This window comes from Heteronotia binoei, chromosome 4, assembly GCF_032191835.1.
Source record: "Heteronotia binoei isolate CCM8104 ecotype False Entrance Well chromosome 4, APGP_CSIRO_Hbin_v1, whole genome shotgun sequence".
Lineage (NCBI taxonomy): Eukaryota > Metazoa > Chordata > Lepidosauria > Squamata > Gekkonidae > Heteronotia > Heteronotia binoei.
Window position 1 is genome coordinate 84362903 of NC_083226.1, and position 19344 is coordinate 84382246.

Consider the following 19344-nt stretch of genomic DNA (forward strand, 5'->3'; position numbering starts at 1 on the left):
GGGTTAGCTCACCATTCCTCGCCCCCTTTTGATCAGAACAACAACCCTGTGAGGCTTCCCTATTTCCTTCTCAGGCAACCATCCTGGGGTGAGTCTGAGGGGAAGAGGGAGAGAGGAAATGAAAGACAGTAAAGGTGGGACAACCATGCCCTCTGATGTGGTGCAATGCCCTTTGGACACTGCGTGTGCTGGGAGGCCATCTGTGTGGGCTGTTGAAAGTGCCTTTCATGAGGCTGCAGGAGCTCTGCAGCCCTTTCTGAGGCTGGTTGACAGAGAAGAGCTAAGAGATGTGGCTGCCTCTGAGGCATTCCTGGGCCTGAATAGGCAGGGCAGGGAAGTCGACCAATGGGATACCAGAGACACTAACCGACATGTGATTGGCCAATTGTTTTTTTCCGGAAATATTAGCAAATGGCCATCCTCGATTTGGCCATGGTGATAAGAGAATTATTACTATAGAAGCATGGGATAGAGAGGGCAGAGAAAAAAGTACTTTTCTCCCTTTTTCACAATCCAAGAACTTGTGAGTGCTCAATGAAATTAGTGAGCAGTAGGCTTAAAACAGATTAACACATGGAAATCACTGCCACAGGAAGTGGTGGCAGCTACAAGCATAGACAGCTTCAAGAGGAGACTGGACAGACATACGAAGCAGAGGTCCATCAGTAAATATTAGCCACAATGTATAGATGGAAAACTATGTCTGGGGCAGCGATGCTCTGTATTCTTGATGCTTGTGGGCCACAGTGAGAGGATTTCTGGAGTTCTGGCCCCACTGGTGGACCTCCTGATAGTACCTGAGTTTTGGCCACTGGTCCGATATGGCTCCTCTTATATAATTCTCCAGACAGACTGATCATAGTTCACCCAATCTCCCATTGGCTGAGCTGCCTGTTGCTCAATCTCAATGGAGAGCATCCTTCACACTCCACCCATTGGCTGAGCTGCCTGTCACTCAATCTCAATGGAGGGCAACACCCACCCTCCAGTTCCAGGACAGACAAGGATTGAGCCACTGCTTTGCAGAGGAAAGAAACAAACCCTTTCCTCACTTGGCTGAGGGGAGAGAAGAGGAGGGAAAGAGCCAGAGAAAGCCTTCCCTAGCTCTCATAATGGGAGCTTGTAGCTTCTGCCTTTTTCAGATATTGGGGTTACACAGACTGTAAATAGCGGCTGAAACAAAAAGAAGTCAGAAAGTGAATGGAAGTGGCTTTTCTTCTGCTTCCTTCCCAGGAAGAAATCACAGGTCCACAGAAACTATCAGAATACATTTTGCCATACAGCACTGTAGATCTGAGAAGAGGTACTAATAGGGCTCTGGAAAGAAAATATTTTAAGAGTTCTTGAATGTTAATTGTCCTTCACCACTTTCTCATACTTTAACTGAATCAAAGGATAGTAAGGCTGACCCCCCAAACACACACCTTTGATGTGCCTCAATGTTTTCCTGTTAAGGGTGGGAAATCCTACCAAAGTGCTGTACAATTAATTAAGGAGTTAAATATTAATATTAACCAAATACAAAGCTATAGTCCAAAAGCAAATTAGCCCTTTTTACTTACAAAACTTTAATTTCCCCATCTCTGGTTAGTTTGATATACTTTTCTAGAAACAACAACATTATAAAGAAACATGTATGGTATTTCTAAGCTGTACTCTTTAGTATTACCCTTCAGGAAAAAAATACTACAGCACGGCTATATTTGTAATGTTACAACCTCAGGTCAAGCACTGCTTAAGGGATATGTTTCAACAGCACACACACAAGCCAAGGTATACTAAAATTATCACATTTAAAAATAGACAGACATATCCTGCTTACTCAACTACGTATTTGCAAATGCAGTGTGAGCTCCTACATAAACCTGTAGCAACACCTTCCACAGATCTACATGATTGAAGGTCAATAATGACACATGGGCAATTTTCCTTGAGTAAGATAAAGAGAGAGATCAATCATCATGCATGAGCCAAAGGCAAGTCATACATCTATCAAGGACCAACATGTATGTCACTAGGAGCAGCATGGAAGCTGCTGCAAAATGGCTCTTCCCACATTTTTCTCAGTAAAATTTGAAGACAGTTGAAATCTTGGGGGGAGGGGTGTGTGGAATACATGGTTACTTACCATGGCAACATATCACCACCTCTTCAAAGTTGCAAGTAATCAAAGTGTGAGTCCTACTCACAACAATGAGTGGCATGAATACCCTCTTACTGCTAATGGCAATGTACATCCCATAGTCACTCCCAATTTGAATTAACCTTTTGTTAGAACATATACACCTTAATAGTTCCTATATTAAACTAGACTCTTGATTCTTAGTATGGGTCCTACCAGTTGCTATGAGAGTTATAAGCAAAAATCAGGAAACAAAGATAGACAAACAAGGTAGGGGAGAACTGTATAGATAAGCATTAAAATACTATTTACATTTGCTCTTAGGATTCTACTTTCTAACACATAGATTAGAACAATCCTGTGTGCCTGCCTACTAGAACATTTGAAATGGAAGCCTGGAAGCCTTCTAGCACAGATATGAACCTAGAAGGACTAATGTGTGCTTCTATAAATTAGAGCTATTTTCTCAGTTTTTTCTATAGCATCTGTGAAGATATGCATTTTTGAGTCTGAACTAAGTTAAAACCTTCACCAGGAGTTTTTTTTAAAGTTTTCTCTCTGGGCAGAGAACAGGCAGGAAAAGGGAAGACAGTTAAACTGCTTTCCAGCCTCAAGCCTCAGCCACCCTTTTTATGAATGCAATTAAGTCTAAAAGGTAAAGGTAGTCCCTTGTGCAAGAACCAGTCATTTGCAACACTGGGGTGATGTTGCTTTCACAACGTTTTCACAGCAGACTTTTTACGGGGTGGTTTGCCATCACCTTCCCCAGTCATCTACATTTCCCCCCCAGCAAGCTGCGTATTCATTTTACCAACCTCGGAAGGATGGAAGCCTGAGTCAACCTGGAACCGGCTACCTGAACCAGCTTCTGCTGGGATCAAAATCAGGTTGTGAGCAGAGGGCTCCGACTGCAGTACTACAGCTTTACCACTCTGTGCCACGGGGCTCAGTCTAGCAACAGAAAATTGGATAGTCAAGGTCTCCCCACCCCCAAGCAGGGAACAGAGATTTGAAGGTATTACGTTCAGAAGGACTTCAGGAAGAAACTTCTAAAGAAAAATCTTCTTTGACCCAGCCTGACCAGGTCAGTTGGTAGGGAAAAGAGAGAAGATAAAAGTCCTGTGAGTAAGGTAGAAAGTCCCTCTGATGCTGATTCTATCAAAGCAGACAGAACTCAACTGAGGTCTGGAGGAGGATGCCCTTGCCATCTGCTGGCCTGCACAGCTGGAAGAAGCTTGAAGGTAACGCCGGCCTTGTAAAAATATGTAATTTTTAGATAAGCAGCTTGCCTTAAATATAAACTGATAGGGCACGTATAGAAGGAAAGACAGAAGAACTGTATTTTACCCTTTTCTTTTGAACCCTTTGCTCATTTTGGTGCTATGCTAAAAGTATGTTTGTGAAGACTTTCTTTTTAATAAATACTTTATAACTTTTGACCCCGGTAGTGGTTCTCTGTACCACATAGACCTCCCTTGTCCTGGGCACACTATTTTAAAAGGAGCACAGGGAGGAAGGGGAAGGCCATCAGTTGGCAAGGGCTACTCCCATAGTGATGCACTAGGTAGCAAGCTGTTCCTGCGGTAACCAGACTCTGGGTAGTGGGCAAGGACTCAGAAGCTGGGAGTCCTGACCCTTCCATTGGGCACTTCCTACAAAGGTCAAGTGCTGGTGGCAAATGAACAGAGGGAGAGAAAAGCTCTTGCAGGTGTTGGGAAAACCCAGGAGCACAGAGTGGAACAGGGCCTACAGGTCAGAGCACCACTGTTATGTCACAGCATCAAAAAATGCAAAAATGATTTAAGAAAAACTAAACACTCAGCCTATTCTCCATGTGATTAGAATCACTATCTAATAAATTTTTAGGCAGCCACCATAGATGTCACAAAGGTTGGGGAGCCGCTTAATCTCATTCTCCTCCATCCTCTAGCAGGGCTGGTGTGTGGGAGTAGGTGAATTAGGTAGCCGCCTAGGGTGCCAGCTCCCAGCAGAAATAGGGGGTGGGTGCCCTCTCCCCACTTGCGCTGTCTCTGAGCCTCTGGAATTTTTTCTCAGCTCTGAGGGGTCAGAGGAGCTTCCCCTGATCCCTCAGAGCCAAGAAGGAACTGTGCTTCCCCTCCCCAGCACCCTCTGAACTTGGAGAGCACTGGCGAGGAGACACACTGAGCATTCTTTCTCAGCTTTAAGGAGCTTTCCCGATCCCTCAGAATCAAGAAAGAATGGTGCTTTCCCTCCCGAAAATCCTCTGAACTCGGAGGATGGGGGGGGGTGGGCACATGTTGTGCTTCTGCCTTGGGCCACTCTTTGCATCTCCATTAAAGCAACCCACTTAACACATGAAAAAAGAACATGCAAAAAACTGCTGCATCAGACCACTGGTCCATCTGTTCCTGCATCCCATCTCATAGAATGGCCAACCAGTTTCTCTTGAGGTTCAACAATAGAGCATACAGGGCAATTCCTTCCCCTGAGATTCCCTCCTAATATTAGTATTCAGACATTAGTACCGTGGCTAGTAGCAAATGATGGGACTTTCCTCTATGAATCTGTCTAACCCCCTCACTACATTCTCTAGCAGTGAATTCCACAATCATTGTTGAGTAAGAAGTATGTCCTTTTGTCCATCCTGAATCTATTGACCATCAACTTCATCGGCTCCCCCCTCCCCATAGAGGGATAAAGTTCTCTGTATCCAATCTGTATCCAACCTTGTGCATAATTTTATAAACCTCTATCATATCCATCCATAGTCAGCTTTTGTCTGAACTAAGAACTCCCAAACTCCTCTTAGAAAAGGTACTCCAGCCCTTAATCAGATTGGCTTTCCTTGTCTACTCTTTTTTTTTTAAAACCTACACTATACCACCAGCAAGCTGGTTACTCATTTTACCAACCTCGGAAGGATGGAAGGCCGAGTCAACCTGAACCCAGCTTCCACCAGGATCGAACCATTTATAATCACATTAAATTAGCAACAGTCCCAATATCAACCCTTGTGAGACCCATCAGTTACTTCCTTCCATTTGCTCTTACTCTCAGCTTCCAGTCACTTCCTCATCAAAGGCTCTTTAGTAAGCTCGAGAATCATGGAGTAAAAGGACAGGTCCTCTTTTGGATCAAAAACTGGCTAATTAATGGGAAGCAGAGAGTGAGTATAAATGGGCAATCTTTGCAGTGGAGGATGGTAAGCAGTGGGGTGCCGCAGGGCCCAGTACTGGGTACCATGCTCTTTAACTTGTTCATAAATAATTTGGAGTTAGGAGTAAGCAGTGAAGTGGCCAAGTTTGCAGATGACAATAAATTGTTCAGGGTGGTGAGTACCAAAGAGGATTGTGAGGCACTCCAAAGGGATCTGTTGAGGCTGGGTGAGTGGGCATCAACGTGGCAGATGAGGTTCAATGTGGCCAAGTGTAAAGTAATGCACATTGGGGCCAAGAATCCCAGCTACAAATACAAGTTGATGGGGTATGAACTGGCAGAGACTGACCAAGAGAGAGATCTTGGGGTCGTGGTAGATAACTCACTGAAAATGTCAAGACAGTGTGCGATTGGAATAAAAAAACCAACGCCATGCTGGGAATTATTAGGAAGAGAATTGAAACAAATCAGCCAGTATCATAATGCCCCTGTATAAATCGATGGTGCGGTCTCATTTGGAATACTGTGTGCAATTCTCGTCACTGCACCTCAAAAAGGATATTATAGCATTGGAAAAAGTCCAGAAAAAGGCAACTAGAATGATTAAAGGGTTGGAACACTTGCCCTATGAAGAAAGGTTGAAACGCTTGGGCTCTTTAGCTTGGAGAAACGTCGACTGCGGGGTGACATGATAGAGGTTTACAAGATTATGCATGGGATGGAGAAAGTAGAGAAAGTAGAAAGAAGTACTTTTCTCCCTTTCTCACAATACAAGAACTTGTGGGCATTCGATGAAATTGCTGAGCAGTCAGGTTAAAACAGATAAGAAGAAGATATTGGATTTATATCCCGCCCTCTGTTGGATAAAGAATCTATCTTGACCCAGGTTGACAGCTCTGTAATGACAGCTGGTGATCTAGCCGGCATGCTAGGTCACAGTGACCTTATCAGCAGGCTGGTTTGAGCCGGCTGAGGACAGGTGAAGGAACCTGCTGAGTCAGCATGACAATGCACTGCCAGGATTGGCTGACTGGACTATAAATGAACTGTGTCTGCAATGCACAGGTCTCTTTCTGAGAATTGACTTGCTGGCGGAGCATTTTGTTCCTGTGATCAATATATTGGACTGCACTAGAGAGCACGTACTGTATATAATGTAAATACACTACTTTGGCACTAGTTGCAGGTGTCTGGCTGATTTCTTTCCTGGAGCTCAGTGTCGGGCTCATCACACCGCTCACTCTGCTAGCGTCCGCACCGACAGGGTTATGGGCCCAGAGCGGTTCCGCTGCGCGGAGGAGCACCGTGAGAGTTGAGCTGACCGTGAGTTCGGAAGGAGCCTGAGGTGAGGAACGCCGGTTGAAGGACAAAAAAGCACCAGCTATCTCATTTTGAGAGCCAGAGGGAGGACGGCAGCCAGCTGTGTGGAGGAGTCGGCATCATGGCTCAGCAGCAGCTTGCAGTGGCCATCGAGAAGCTTAACTCAGCCAACTACGCGGTGTGGAGCCTGAGAATGGAACACTACCTTAAGCGTGAGGGGCAATGGCTGCTTGTAAGTAATCCCCCTGCCGTGTTATCTCCTGCCCAGACTGTGTTAGCCGATAAGGCGCTGGCAAACATCGTGCTAGCAGTAGGAGATGACCAACTAGTATATGTGCGTGGGAAGGACACTCCCAAGGCTGCCTGGGACGCGCTCAGTGGGGTTCATGTTAGTACCACTGCTGGCTCCCTTATGGCCTTGACCAGGAAGATGTTCCGCACTGTAATGCCGGCCGGAGGGTGTGTAAGGCAGCACATCAAGAAGCTAACGGACTGCTTCGTTGAGCTTGAGGCCAGGGGCAAAACTGTAGCTCCCGACGACAGAGTTTATATTTTGCTGTCGTCGTTGCCGCCTGAGTTTACTCCCCTGATAGCATCCCTGGAGACGGTTGATGTGGCGACACTGACAATGGAGTACGTGTGTGCCCACCTGCTTGATTTCCAAGAGAGGATTGCGGCAGTGAGCTGTCCGGAGGTGTCGGCTGAGGAGCGTGTGGCTATCGGCTCGTCTGGGAAGGCGTCCAAGAGCGAGCCGGCTTCTGCTGCTGGCAGGCAACCAAAAGCTGAAGAGGAGCCGACTCCACTGGCTGTCCGACATTGCTATGGTTGTGGATCGTCCTTGCACCTGCTCCGAGCTTGCCCAGGGAAGGGGAAGCGGCGTGGACGGAGGCAGCGAGAGCAGAGGACCACCAGCCCGTGTGAGGAAGAAGCCCGGCTGGTCACATCTGCAGGAGAGAGCACAGGGTCTGCCTGGATTTTAGACTCTGGTGCAACGAGCCATCTCTGCTGCGACAAGGAGCTGCTGAGTAATGTTGACATTCCTGAGCACAGTCATGTCAGATTAGCTGACGGGACCTCCGCAGCTGTTATATGCTCAGGCAGTATTGAATTTCCTGTGTTAAATTGCACTTTGCAGCATGTTCTGTGTGTACCCTCATTAAGGTCGAATTTGCTAAGTGTGAGCATGTTAATTGACCAAGGTTATCAGGTGAAGTTTGAAAAAGCCTGTTGTAAAATCCTAGGAGGTGGGGGGAAGCTGCTTGCAACTGGGAAAAGAGAGGGAAATATATATGTGGTTCAGAGTCATTGTGCCCAGGTGGCACAGGTGTCAAATGTGCCAGTGCACAATCAGTGTATACATCTGCTCCACAGGAGACTCGGGCACTGTGGGTTTAGAGCGTTGAAAAAGACCCTGCAGTTGGTGCCAAGTCTGAAAGTAAAGCCCTGCAGGTGTTATCTAGACTGCCAGGTCTGCAAAAAGACCAAGAGCAGGGCTTGTGCTGTTGCTAAGCAAAGCAAAAGAGAGAGTAAGCGTGCCCTAGAACTCATTCATTTAGATGTTATAGGCCCATTGCCAAAAAGTCTGTCGGGGAGGAGATACTGCTTAGTGGCCACCGACGACCACACAAGGTACTCTTGGGTGTTTACTATGATGCATAAGTCCGAGGTGTACAAGGTATTCACAAGATGGGTCAAAGCGGTGGAGAGGGAGTTGGATACGCGTGTCAAAGCTATTTAGACCCACCGCGGGGGTGAATTCTTGTCTAATGAATTTAAACGTTGGCTGGCGAGCAAGGGCATTGCTCACCGTTTAGTGAACCCAGCCACACCCCAAGAAAATGGGCATGGAGCTGTACTGCAAAATTTGATGTACTGTATGTTAGAAGATGCAAAGTTGCCAATTGCTTATTGGGCCGAGGCCATACATTCAGCAGTTTTTGTGTATAATCGCATTTGGTCCAAAGCTGTGAATGACTTGCCTTACAGAAGGCTGTACAATAAGTGTCCAGACTTAAAGTTTCTGAGAGTCTTTGGGACAAAAGCCTGGGTTGGCATCCCCTCCGAGGACAGGAGGGAGGGGGATGGCCGGGCAGAGAGCCTAACTTTTCTGGGCTACAAGCCAGAAGCCAGGTGTTATTGCTTTTGCGATAAGGAAGCGAAGATAACGCTCAGTAAGACTGCCCAGTTTAATGAAAGCGCCAGCTGGCCGCAATTACTTTCTACTGAGAAGGAACTTGTACTGCTGCCAAGCACTGATAACGGTGCTGGAGTCCTGCCAAGGGTAATTAAGCAGGAACAGCAATCTCCCAACCGGGAACTGGTAAGCAGACAAGCAGAGGAAGGTGAGCTCAAAGTTGGCACAGAGCCTCAGGTGCAGAGTCAGGAGGTGGAACTTGAAAGTCAGCAGGTGCAACCTCTAAATCAACAGGAGGAACCAGGCCAGGAGGTGGCAACAAATCAGCTCGAAGGAGATGAGCCCGGTCAGAGCACAGGGCCACGAGTATCTGCTAGGGCCACAAAGGGTATACCTCCTGTCAGGTACAAGGTGCCTTATGTTACACTGACAGTTAAACCAGACCCACCAGGGTTCCAGGAAACGCTCAGGAAAAAGGCTGAGGCGTGGAAGGTCTGGGTGGCAGAGTGCGAGGCACGGAATAGGGAGGCTGAAGCCAAACGCCAGAGGGAACTGGCTGACCAGGACAGTGACAATGAATTCCTGGATTGGAAATTGTAAATCTGTAAATATGATAATGCAATGTTGCTGTCTGTGAACCAAAGGTGAAGGCATGTGTGTATAACAATGCAAAACATTGTGAGTGTTGTACAGTTACCAGGTATGAATGTAAACTGTGTCCAATGTTAATATTCACTGTGGTTGGGTGCACTGGGTTCGATAGATTAGGAGGTGTGTTGGATAAAGAATCTATCTTGACCCAGGTTGACAGCTCTGTAATGACAGCTGGTGATCTAGCCGGCATGCTAGGTCAGTGACCTTATCAGCAGGCTGGTTTGAGCCGGCTGAGGACAGGTGAAGGAACCTGCTGAGTCAGCATGACAATGCACTGCCAGGATTGGCTGACTGGACTATAAATGAACTGTGTCTGCAATGCACAGGTCTCTTTCTGAGAATTGACTTGCTGGCGGAGCGTTTTGTTCCTGTGATCAATATATTGGACTGCACTAGAGAGCACGTACTGTATATAATGTAAATACACTACTTTGGCACTAGTTGCAGGTGTCTGGCTGATTTCTTTCCTGGAGCTCAGTGTCGGGCTCATCACACTGCTCACTCTGCTAGCGTCCGCACCGACACCCTCCACTCCGAATCTCAGAGCAGCTCACAATCTCCTTTATCTCCCTCCCCCACAACAGACACCCTGTGAGGTGGGTGGGGCTGAGAGGACTCTCACAGCAGCTGCCCTTTCAAGGACAACCTCTGCCAGAGCTATGGCTGACCCAAGGCCATTCCAGCAGGTGCAAGTGGAGGAGTGGGGAATCAAACCCGGTTCTCCCAGATAAGAGTCCACACACTTAACCACTACACCAAACTGGCTTCTTCACCCAAAGGGTGATTAACATGTGGAATTCACTGCCACAGGAGGTGATGGCGGCTACAAGCATAGCCAGCTTTAAGAGGGGGTTAGATAAAAATATGGAGCAGAGGTCCATCAGTGGCTATTAGCCACAATGTGTATATAATTTTTTGGGCCACTGTGTGACACAGAATGTTGGACTGGATGGGCCATTGGCCTGATCCAACATGGCTTCTCTTATGTTCCAGGTGCTTGTATATATTGTGGGGAACAGAAAGTAAAGATCATTCCCACATGCAGGGGAATGAATAAAACATCTTATTCTGGGAATGGAGTGCAGATGAAACCAATCATTTCTAGTCTGTACTGAACTTTTTTGAAAAGGTAATTTATTTTAATTTAGAGTCTCATGTTTAGGCTTACTTTGCTAAAGTGGCCTAAATACACTAAAATGCACTAAAAGTGAGAATCAAAATGTTTAAAAGAAGTCACACTAGGATTTTTATGTACTGACAGATTCAGCATCCTTTAATTGATAACACCTGCCTATTTTCTTGTCTGATTTATTTGAAAAGAGAAATAACTTCTTGTCATCTTCTTGTTCAAGCAATATTGCACAAATACCAGTGCTTTCAGTTTCTTTTCAGTAGAAATCTGTAGATTGTGCAAAAACTCAGGCAAAGGTCTTCCTTCGATCCAGGGAGCAGTGGCATCTGCTGCCAAGTGGGAAGTCCACTGAGAGAAGAATGACAGCATTCTAAATCCTGCTGCATTTTAAATCCCATGCAGCCTAAACTGGATTTAGAATCAATAATACTTTCTTTAAAGCACAATAAATCCAAAACTGTGGAGAAAGGGCAAAGACACAATGTGACTTCAAGGACATCTGCAGTATGAAGTAGCTGTTCGTATTTTTACATAACATCTGATGAAACACAACCATTTTTTTACTTAAACAAACAGTTCAAAGTTAATATTACAATTCATGTGTGTCTACTAAACCTTAGTGTTCTCAAATATATTTACTTGGAAAAAAGCCTCCAGTGTTTCGTCCAACTCAGTGTAGCCAGAATCACAGTGTTAAATCTGAACAGGGAAATAACCATTAAACAACTCACCATGACCATCAGAAGATGCATTATGGAATCCACCATATTCCTATAGGAAAAGAAAGCAAAGAAAAGTTTAATTGGGCTTCTGTCAATTTTTTCCTTCCATGCTACATGTCACAATTTTCTGGATGAAAATTATTCCTTGGGATTCCCTTTGGAAGTTGTCAATGTCAGTCCTTAATCACTTGCAGGAAAGGTGAGTGATGGGAAGCACTTTCACCTTTTCCCTTGAGCAAGAACACTGTCTTCATGACACTGATGTACGTGCCTAGAATTCAAATGAATGCTTAATATTGCATGCATCTCTATGGAAAACAACAAGACAATGGGCAAAAAAAGAAATGTTTACAATGAATTTAAAAGACAGCTCAATTGTTTAACCTCTATTAGTAAAGATTATCCAAATCCATGCTAATGTACATAAATGCATGCACAAATGCAGAGTGAAAAGGAGGTTGTAACACAGCAAGTACAAGCTATGTTCTCCATCAGGCCAGGACATGAGCTTGTATAAGATGCTGTGCAATGAAGACTATAGAAACAAAGGTAATGTACGTATATTTAATATGCACTTCACACTCAATGTAATAAATCTACAATAAGCTTACATACTTGTATTCAACTGAATATATTCCTATGTTCCATCATCAATTCTAATATATGACTTGTATGCATCGGCATCAGATTTTGGGGCAGCTAGGCAATGTGGCTTTTGAGCAAGTTACAAATTGAGGGATTCTCTTGAATTCATGGTTGTGAAATTTGTCAAACATTTAAAGTGCAAAAAATCGGGGGCGGAGGGGTCCTGCTTTTCAATTTTCATCGTGCCAACTCTTTTTTTTCCCCAATGACCCACCAGACCCAACTGTCAACTAGCCATTTGTTTTGTGTATTTGCATAAGACACTTGGAAGCAAATCACTAAAAGGAAGGGGTTAAAAAGATCTCTATTAAATGTAATTAATTAATTGAATAATTTTGTTCTGATTGATATCTTAACCATGATTGGGGGCAGGCTGCACACCTGAATCATTTCTCCCCCCCCCCCACCACCCATACCATTCCCATCTTTCCTTCTTTCCAAAATTAGCATTATGCCTGGATCCTAGGGCTCTACAAACTTGTTCTTTCTTTGAATGTGGCCCCATTTAGGATCAGAATTCCCACTGTTCCTGGGACAATTCTTTATGAGCAATTCCATATTTGAACAGATTAAGTTTCAACTCAGTCACCCTTACCCAAGTAATTACTGATCTCAGACAGCCATTCCAGGACAAAATTGCCACATCTAGATCAAAGGTGATGAAGGAAAGGAGTTGGGTATCCCCAGCATAATGAAAATCCTCTAAATAGTCTCAGAGAGTAGCCATGTTAGTCTGCAGTAAAACAGAGAGACAAGTCCAGTGGCACCTTACAAACCAACAAGATTTTTGGGGTATAAGCTTTTGAGAGTCAAGTATGTCAGATGAAGGGAGCTGGAACTCTCAAAAGCTCAAGAGCCAGTTTGGTGTAGTGGTTAAGTGTGCAATCTCTTATCTGGATTTGATTCCCCACTCCTCTACTTGCAGTTGCTGGAATGGCCTTGGGTCAGCCATAGCTCTGGCAGAGGTTGTCCTTGAAAGGGCAGCTGCTGTGAGAGTCCTCTCAGCCCCACCCACCTCACAGGGTGTCTGTTGTGGAGGCGGAAGATAAAGGAGATTGTGAGCCACTCTGAGATTCAGAGTGGAGGGCGGGATATAAATCCAATATCATCTTCTTCATATCCCCCCAAATCTTATTGGTCTCCAAGGTGCTATTTAACTAAAATTCAGCTGTTCATAATACCAGACAACCTTCCTGTATTGTTTCTTATAAATTAATACAGGTGACAATAAGAACCACTGCAGGATCCAACAAGAGAGATCCCCTTTGAATGAACAACAGGATCTGCTTGGAATTCTCAGCAAGAAAATCTCCAGTTCAGCCAGTCAATCCAGAAGGATCCTATGGCTAATGGTGTCTAAAGCTGCTGAGTGATTCAGAAGAATCATGAAGACAGTGAGCATATACAACCACAAAAACCATCCCAGTACTAAATCTCAGGCTAAAGTTCGATTGAATCGGTTCCTAAAACATACCATGATGAGTATGGTTAAAGTAGGATTCTGAAAACTGTTCTATGAAATTCCATATCTAAGCTTTTTGCCTTGCAGTATCTTGTTATCTAATAATTATAATGTTTATTCATTAGCAAATACTAATAGTAAAGTGTGAAGGCTTTCACCAAATACCTCTAATCACATTAGAGCAAAAACTGAGAGATACAATTGTCACTCAAAAATTTGAAGAAAAATGTTCTTTTAATATGGTCTAGCTTACTTAAGAGACCAGGTAATTTCTGACAATGAGCCAACTTTGTACAAATGACCAGACAAGATTCCTCATAAACTTAATGAGAGCAAATGAAAGAGCCTTCGTCATGCTATAAAAAAGCAGTCGAGCATACAAATGGGGCTGAGGAATCTTGTAGAAAACAATGAACTAGTGAAGTCTCAACAATGAGTCTGTTTACAGTTATCTTGGGGTAACAGCAGAATATGCTTTCCTCTGAGCCATTCACACACACTCCAGTCCTACAGTGTCCATGAGCATAGCAACTGTGTGTGACACTGGAAGTCAGCAGATTAAACTTTTTCTATCATCTCCATACCAAGAAGGCTATGATGGTCAGATTTCTGACTGTCCTGTCCTTTTGAAATAGCCTTACAAAAACTACAATCAACTTGACAGGCTCCTGGAAAAAATAAGAATGCAAAAGCTCTGTTGGATCAGACTGAAAGGTCTATATCCTCTTTCTCACAGTAGCCAACAAAGCATTAAGTAGGCTTGCCAATCCCCAGGTCCCAGCGGTGTTCTTCCGCTTTCCCAGGCTCCTTCCCGCCCCCAGTCAGCTGGCCAGCAGGGGGAAGCCCCACCCCCAGAGGACCATGTGCCTTTCTACCTCTGGAGGCTTCAGGCTCTGATTGAAAGGCTTCCTCTTGGGATGGTGTGTCTGTGTTACTTTGAAGAAGTTGGCAGCAACTCATGAGTAGAGAGGCCAATTCCTCGCTTCAGAGTCACCAGAACGGGGTGGGGGGGGGGGAAACATCTGCTGAGCACTTCATTATTCCCTAGGTGGAGATCGATTCTCATAGCTTGTAATGGGGAATTGATCTGGAGGTTTCGGAGGCTCTGGGGGAGCTGTGTTTTGAGGTAGAGGCACCAAATTTTCAGTATAGTATCTAGTGCCTCTTCCCAAAGTACCCCCCAAGTTTCAAAACGATTGGATCAGGGGGTCCAATTTTATGAGCCCCAAAGAAGGTGCCCATATCCTTCATTATTTCCTATGGAAGGAAGACATTTAAAAAGGTGTGCTGTCCCTTTAAATGTGATGGCCAGAACTCCCTTGGAGTTCAATTATGCTTGTCACACCCTTGTTCCTGGCTCCGCCTCAATGTCTCCTGGCTACACCCCCAAAGTCCCCAGATATTTCTTGAATTGGACTTGGCAAACCTAGCATCAAGACTTAGCATGAGCAAATAGCAAAGTACTCCAAAAGATTTCCAATAAACAGGAACATATTTTTCTAAGTATATTCTGTTTTAAAGAAATCAGCATATTGCAGAATATGAAAAAATAATTGTCATCAAAATACAAGAAATTCTACAGTTAGCTGAAACATAAGATCTAGAAGTGAAGTAGTTTATTGTCCCCACCTCCACTACTGTTTTTTATACCCTTCTTTCATTTAGATCTCTGGAACTACACTCATGACTGGTAGGATTTCAAGTGCTTGAACTTCAGGCTTTTAGTACAGTTGTTTTGTCTGCCTGCCAGAGAGCTAAGCTGAGCATTAAGGTCAAAGTCCACATGCTCTATAACACAAAGCTTAAGGTAGAACTAATGATATTTGATGTGTACTTACCATGAGCATACTTCTGAACATATAAAAATAGTTAATTTAATTCTAATGAAGACTGGTTGTGTCAGCTACATTATAAAAGCAAATAATGGACTCCTTTGTTCTTCACCACCTCCCCCCCTCCCACCCATGTATGTATCTATACATACACAAATGCACTGAAATTTCTGAGTCAATGAAAAGCTGCAGCAACAAGGGACAGAATAATTTTTATAAGGCAAGAGCAGCAGAGCTGCTCAGTTTTACATAAGATGCCTTTTAATCATTGCAGCAGATTTTCTATTTACTTTTTAAAAATGCAAGTTAAGGCTTATTCTTTATCAAAGTGAATATTTTAATTTTGTATTTCAGTACTTATATGGCCACATGATCTTGAAGCAAACTAATCATATTTGTGCACTGCATACATAAATACAAATCAGAACCAAGGCAGAACAATAAGATCGATGGAGATACGATAAAATGGAACAAATTGAATCTGTCTATGTTGGGCAGAATTTCTGCAATTGATGAATGTCTTACCGAGAATTATGTTCCTGTTTCAAACAATTCCAATAGTGAAAGACAACAATCAAATGGCAAAGGAAACTTTCAGAATTTGTATGGGCCGGAAAAAAACCAAGAATTAAAATGAAAATTTTGACAGATGTGAAAGAAAGGGGTGGGTTTCAACTGCCCAATTTAAAGTTGTATCATGATGCAGTATGCTTGGTGGGAATTAAGGAATGGATGACATTATCAAATAGAAAGTTACTAGCATTAGAAGGACATGGTAATGTTTTTGGATGGCATGCTTATATGTATTATGGGAAAGATAAAATGGATGGCTTCTTCGTACATCACTATATCAGAAGTAATCTGTTAAATACACGGTCAAAATATAAAAGATATGGTGATGAGAGGAAACCGCTTTGGATTGTACCAACAGAAGTAATAAAACTGTATTCAGATACCAAAAAGAGAAGTGGTTATCATACAAACAATTGTTAAAAATTCAAGGAAGAAAGGTGGAATTAAAGTCGGCTGAAGATATACAATATAAATGCAATTGGTTTCAATTGCAACAAATAAAGAGTTTGCTTAAACAGGACATTAAGAATTATGGAATAAGACAAGAACAAACAGAACTGGAGAGAACGCTGTTGGGTGAAAGTGAAAAGCTGATTTCAAAGACATATAAACTATTATTAAAATGGTCTACGGAAGATGAAGTAGTTAAATCACAAATGATAAACTGGGTGATAAATATAAATAAAGAAATACAGTTGGAGTCATGGGAACATGTATGGAAGAACTCTATGAAAATATCTACATGTTATAACATTAAAGAAAATTGCTTCAAAATGCTATACAGGTGGTACATGACACCTAAGAAATTGGCAAAAATGAACAATCAGGTGTCAGATAGATGTTGGAAATGTAAAAGACAAGAAGGATCTTTCTACCATATGTGGTGAACTTGTGAAAAGGCAAAACAATGTTGGCAAATGATTCAGCAAGAGATTTCGAAAGTTTTGGGATATAATATTAAGAAGGCGGCAGACATTTTTTTGTTGGGATTACAAATGGAAACATTTCAAAAACAAGATAGAATGATAATTTGGTATATGCTTTCAGCTGCACGGACATTATATGCGCAAATGTGGAAACAAGACAAAATACTAGTAATGTGGGAGTGGACTTTGAAAGTTATGCATTGGAGTGAAATGGACAAGCTTACAAGAATCTTAAAAGAACATGACTTAGAGAAGTTCAAAAATGAGTGGGGAAAATTTCAAAAATATGTTGAAAAACAATGAAATGTTAAGGAATATTTGGCAATCTTTGACAATGATTAAATTCTAAAGGAATTATAAATGGATTATAGTAAAAAAGCAAGACTGTTGGAATATATCTTTTTTCGTTCTTTTGACAATGACTAAAGGACTACTATGAAGATGGATTATAATCATAACATATGGTTTTTCTTTCCTTTTCTCTTTTTGCTTTATGATGCTTTCTTTTTTATGAAGATTCTTTAACAGATTAAATTGATTATCTTTTTTTAGCAATTTAATTAAAATACACTGGTGGGAGTCACCAAAAGGGAGGGGGAGAGTGGAGGAAATGTAATGTATATGTATTAATTTTTAATAACGAATGATAAGTATTATTACAATATTACAGCATAATAAATTGTTTTAAACATAAAAAGAACAATAAGAATTCATGGCGGGTGGTTAGAGGGAAGGACCCCCAGGGCAAGAAAGAACAAAAGGACTCTTGGAACAGTGGAAGGAAAGACAGTTGCTCTATACTCTCTTTGCATTTGCAAAGTTACGCAAATTCTCTAGATTAGCACCTGCAACATTACTCCCACAACTGAAAACCTGCCAGCTATGAAGAAACAGCATTTGTAAAAATGAAGACTATCCAGGCTGGTCAAAACTGTCTCCAGCATCTCCAGGAAAGAGGTGGGAGGAGCCTTACAGAAAAATCAACTGAATCTGCAAACGCTGGCCTGCAGCACTTGTGCCACAAATGGCACACCTAAACAGCTCAATGGCCAGTCTGGCAGAGCAATGTCTGATACTCCTAATCCAAGTGCTCATGTCCTGTTGCTTAAAAAGCTTTGTTAGTCATGGCAACCAAGTCAGAGAGAAGAGACGTCTCAAAAGACAGCGCTCATCTTTGCTTCCCATTCATAAGCACATCAGCACACTGATGTTTCTTCTTGTGCACCAAAATGCCATCTGCTTGCACAGTAGTAGCATGCATGGTGTAGCAGAGAGCAGATGGTATTATAGACTACTATGGAGTCTGGGCAAGGGGGCAAGAACATACCAGAGAAGGAAAAGGAAGTTCTAAAGTCTAAGAATTCTTGTCCTTGAAATAAGTCCAGCGGCAACTTTAAGACCAACAAAGTTTTATTAAAGGTATAAGCTTTTATGTGTAAGCACTTTTCTTGCGATACCGTGTTCTTGTTATGCCATTCCTGAGACTAAACATGTAACCTGATGTCTGGTTCTTTTAGACATACACCTTAAAATAACTGTTTCAAGAAACTCTTCTCTTTCTATCTTGACTACTGAATGACATGCTGGAAAATCCATTCCATCTCCCTGCATTCAAACCTTTTGTTTACAATATCCAGAAAAGAGTAGCGAGAAATAGGAGCCTGTTCCAGTTATGATTAAAAAAATCAGATCTTGTTGTAAACTGATGCTCTTTTATGAGGTCTATAATGGGAAAATACACACAAATACCAGTACATAGGCCAGTTCAAATACAAGTTCACTTAAAAAACATAATCAAACAATAGCATATAAATGAGCTATCCATCATTAAAAGTCTCAAACAGAATGTTTGTCTATCCAGTGGCAATACAAAGCATAAGAACATAAGAGAAGCCATGTTGGATCAGGCCAATGGCCCATCCAGTCCAACACTCTGTGTCACACAGTGGCCAATATATGTGTGTGTGTGTGTGTGTGTGTGTGTGTGTATATATATACACACACACACACACACACATACATATACACACATATGCACATATATATGTGTATACATACATATACATACATATGTGTGTATATGTATATGCACACACACATATATATACCGTGGCTAACAGCCACTGATGGACCTTTGCTCCATATTTTTATCCAATCCCCCCTTAAAGCTGGCTATGCTTGTAGCCGCCACCACCTCCTGTGGCAGTGAATTCCACATGTTAATCACCCTTTGGGTGAAGAAGTACTTCATTTTATACGTTTTAACCCAATTGCTCAGCAATTTCATTGAATGCCCACGAGTTCTTGTATTGTAAGAAAGGGAGAAAAGTACTTCTTTCTCTACTTTTTCCATCCCATGCATAATCTTGTAAACCTCTATCATGTCATCCCACAGTTGACGTTTCTCCAAGCTAAAGAGCCCCAAGTGTTTTAACCTTTCTTCATAGGGAAAGTGTTCCAAACCCTTAATCATTCTAGTTGCCCTTTTCATGGTCTTTTCCCAATGCTATAATATCCTTTTTGAGGTACGGTGACCAGAATTGTACACAGTATTCCAAATGAGACCGCACCATCGATTTATACAGGGGCATTATGATACTGGCTGATTTGTTTTCAATTCCCTTCCTAATAACTCCCAGCATGGAGTTGGCCTTTTTATTGCAATCGCACACTGTCTTGACATT

The 19344-nt window shown here is 42.7% G+C and overlaps 1 protein-coding gene across 2 annotated transcripts in view; it reads right to left on the reverse strand.

Annotated features, from left to right (window-relative positions):
* The window catches only part of SEMA4D (semaphorin 4D), a 200477-nt gene that overhangs the window by 155007 nt on the left and 26126 nt on the right, over positions 1-19344 (reverse strand). For both annotated transcript variants that reach the window (XM_060235490.1, XM_060235489.1), the window contains exon 2: positions 11232-11271. The gene's annotated coding sequence lies outside the window, so the exon portion shown is untranslated. The remainder of the gene's footprint in view (positions 1-11231; positions 11272-19344) is intronic.